The following is a 3,059-nucleotide window of genomic DNA, read 5'->3' on the forward strand; positions in this document are numbered from 1 at the left end:
AGAGGAAAAAAAGAGTAAACAAGGAAACAAATAAATAAACTAACAGACAAACAAACAAACAAATGACTCCAGCACACAGAGGAGGCTCACCCAGAAGGGAACGGAGGAGAGAGAGAGAGAGAGAGAGAGAGAGAGAGAGACAGAGAGAGAGAGAGATGGGAGATGTGATCACCACCCCCCTGGAACCCTACGTTAAGTCAAGTCGCTCTCTCTCTCTCCGGAACTAAACAGACTCCCATCACCACACACACACACACACACACACACACATGCCCCCTGCCCCCCCCCTCAGCTCCCCACCCCTGTTAAAGGACAAGCTCTGTGCCTTATCTTGGTGCTCTTGAGGCAAAGGAGAAGCACACCCCACGGACTCTCTTCAGTTGTGTTGGACAAAAGACAGAAAGAAAAGAAAAGAAAAGAAAAGAGTGTGTTTATTTGGTTTATTTATTCCTGCTTGGGGACTTAAGTATGTTTCTGTTTTGAGGGATCTGTGTGTGTGAATGTGTGTGTGTGTGTGTGTGTGTGTGTGTGTGTGTGTGTGTGTGTGTAGCTGTCTGCAGTGCTGTTTCAGTGAGTTGTCTAGTCTCCTGTATCACCTCAGCTGGCTGGCATCTCCTCTCAGTAGTGCGAAGACTAGAGTATCTTCTCCATGGTAACGCTACTCCTTCTCCATGGTAACGCTAGACTAGACTCAATCAGAAACAGAGTATCTTCTCCATGGTAACGCTAGACTAGACTCTATCAGAAACAGTCTCTTCTCCATGGTAACGCTAGACTAGACTCAATCAGAAACAGAGTATCTTCTCCATGGTAACGCTAGACTAGACTCTATCAGAAACAGTCTCTTCTCCATGGTAACGCTAGACTAGACTCAATCAGAAACAGAGTCTCTTCTCCATGGTAACGCTAGACTGGACTCTATCAGAAACAGTCTCTTCTCCATGGTAACGCTAGACTAGACTCAATCAGAAACAGTCTCTTCTCCATGGTAACGCTAGACTGGACTCTATCAGAAATAGTCTCTTCTCATTGGTGAATAATTGGACTCCTTCAGCGACTAGACTCTATCAGAAACAGCATTGCCAGCTCCACAGCACCACAGGGGAGTTGTGCCCACTGAAACTGCATGGGCGCATGTAGCAAACCCAGACGTAGCAAACCAAACTTTTGTTAAGCTCTGAAGTAACACCCCTCCCCCCCACCCCCACCCCAAAAAAAGTATTTGAATATGACACATAACATAATTATCATCATACCCCCCCCCCCCCCCCCCCTTACCCTCACTGAGCCCAAATTTGCCCCTGTATAATGCCCCTGCCATAACTCCCCAAACCCCACCATCAGACCAACCAGGCCTATACTGTATCTGGAGTTCTCAGCCACATCCTTCTGAGTTTTGTCCCACATCCATCTGAGTTCTCACCCACATCCATCTGAGTGTTGAATCAGTTTGAATCCGTCAAAGAGTTCTCTGCCTTCTGGGGGTGGAGTTGTTTGGCTCCAAAGGGACACCTTTGAAAGGGAAATGATGAGTGTGCTAATGCATTCAAATGCATGTGTGAAGGTTTTAATGTAATCACACTCCCACCTGCTAGCCTACCGGTGTCAGTTCCCTTACTTCAGCAGGAGAAGAACTTCATCTGCTCCCCTTCAGAGTGCTGCACTTATTTTACATGAGAGAGAGAGAGGGGGGGGGGGGGGGGGGGGGATGGGGGTGTTTGATCTTCACTGGTGCACATACTCATTACTCTCCACTGTCGTGTGTGTGTGTGTGTGTGTGTGTGTATGTGTGTGTGTGTGTGTGTGTGTGTGTGTGTAAGAAAACCTAGTAGTTTTACTCATACACTTGGTGTTGGTTGAAAGATGTTTTCCAGTCATGTGCGACTGTGCATGTTTTGAATGTAGGCGTGTTTGTTTAAAATGTTGTTTTGCTTTGCACTTCTGTCTCTCTTGCCTCCCCTCATTTAAAGTCTTGTTTTGTTCTGCACTTTTGGACCCATTTCTTTCCCTCCCCCTCTCTGCCTCACTCCATCTCTCTCCTTTTCCCCCTCACATCATTCTCATCATCATCATCCCCCCCTCTCTCTCTCTCATTCTGCTGTTGTTCATGTCTTTGTTCTTTACTTTAGGTCTCTTGTCATTTCTTCTCTCTCCCTCCCTCCATCTCACTCTCTTCTCCCCCTCGTCTCTCTCCCTCCCTCCATCTCAAACTCTGTCTCTTCTGTCCCTCTCTCTCTCCCTCCACCCCTCTATCTCCATCTCTCTCTCTCCCTCTGTTCCCTGTGTCCTCTCTCTCTCCTTCCACCCCTCTATCTCCATCTGTCTCTCTCCCTCTGTTCCCACTGTGTCTGAGAGCTCTGATGTATGATGGGCTGTCAGAGTGACCGCTGACAGGACATGGCAGCTGCCATGGCAACTTCATGCCATAGCGATGGGCGTCAGACAGAGAGCACAGAGAGCACAGCGCTACCTGGTGTACTCCAATACTCTCTCCTGATGTACTCCAGCACTCTCTCCTGATGTACTCCAATACTCTCCCCTGATGTACTCCAGCACTCTCCCCTGATGTACTCCAATACTCTCCCCTGATGTACTCCAATACTCTCTCCTGGTGTACTCCAGCACTCTCCCCTGGTGTACTCCAATACTCTCTCCTGGTGTACTCCAGCACTCTCTCCTGGTGTACTCCAGCACTCTCTCCTGGTGTACTCCAGCACTCTCCCCTTCAAGTCTCAGACAGAAACATGAGAGAACAGGCCAGCAGTGCCCTGGATTGGTGCACCCGACTCCGACACCTCACCCCAGACACCAGGGGGCACTAGAGCACGAGAGAGAGACAGAGAGAGAGGGAGAAAGAGAGAGAAAGAGAGAGAGAGATGGGGGGGTACACTTCTGGCTAGATCAACCTTCTGGTTCAGGTCAAAGGAATGAGAAGGAGTTTTTTTTTTTTGAAACTATGTGAGACACAAATTGGCTCCCAGGTTTAGGTTCAATTGAATTTTAAATCTAGCGGAGTAAGACGAGATATCAAGCTTTAATATCGGTATGCATTACTTATG

The 3,059-nt window shown here is 48.1% G+C and overlaps 1 protein-coding gene across 1 annotated transcript in view; it reads left to right on the top strand.

Moving 5' to 3' along the window:
* Positions 1-1,266, top strand: part of sgcd (sarcoglycan, delta (dystrophin-associated glycoprotein)) — a gene marked incomplete in the record, with an annotated part of 119,151 nt that extends 117,885 nt beyond the window's left edge. Inside the window, 1 exon segment of the mRNA XM_062535992.1 lies at positions 1-1,266. This exon segment is cut by the window's left edge and continues 1,114 nt beyond it.
* Positions 1,267-3,059: the final 1,793 nt, after the last annotated feature.

This window comes from Sardina pilchardus, chromosome 5 (genome assembly GCF_963854185.1).
Source record: "Sardina pilchardus chromosome 5, fSarPil1.1, whole genome shotgun sequence".
Lineage (NCBI taxonomy): Eukaryota > Metazoa > Chordata > Actinopteri > Clupeiformes > Clupeidae > Sardina > Sardina pilchardus.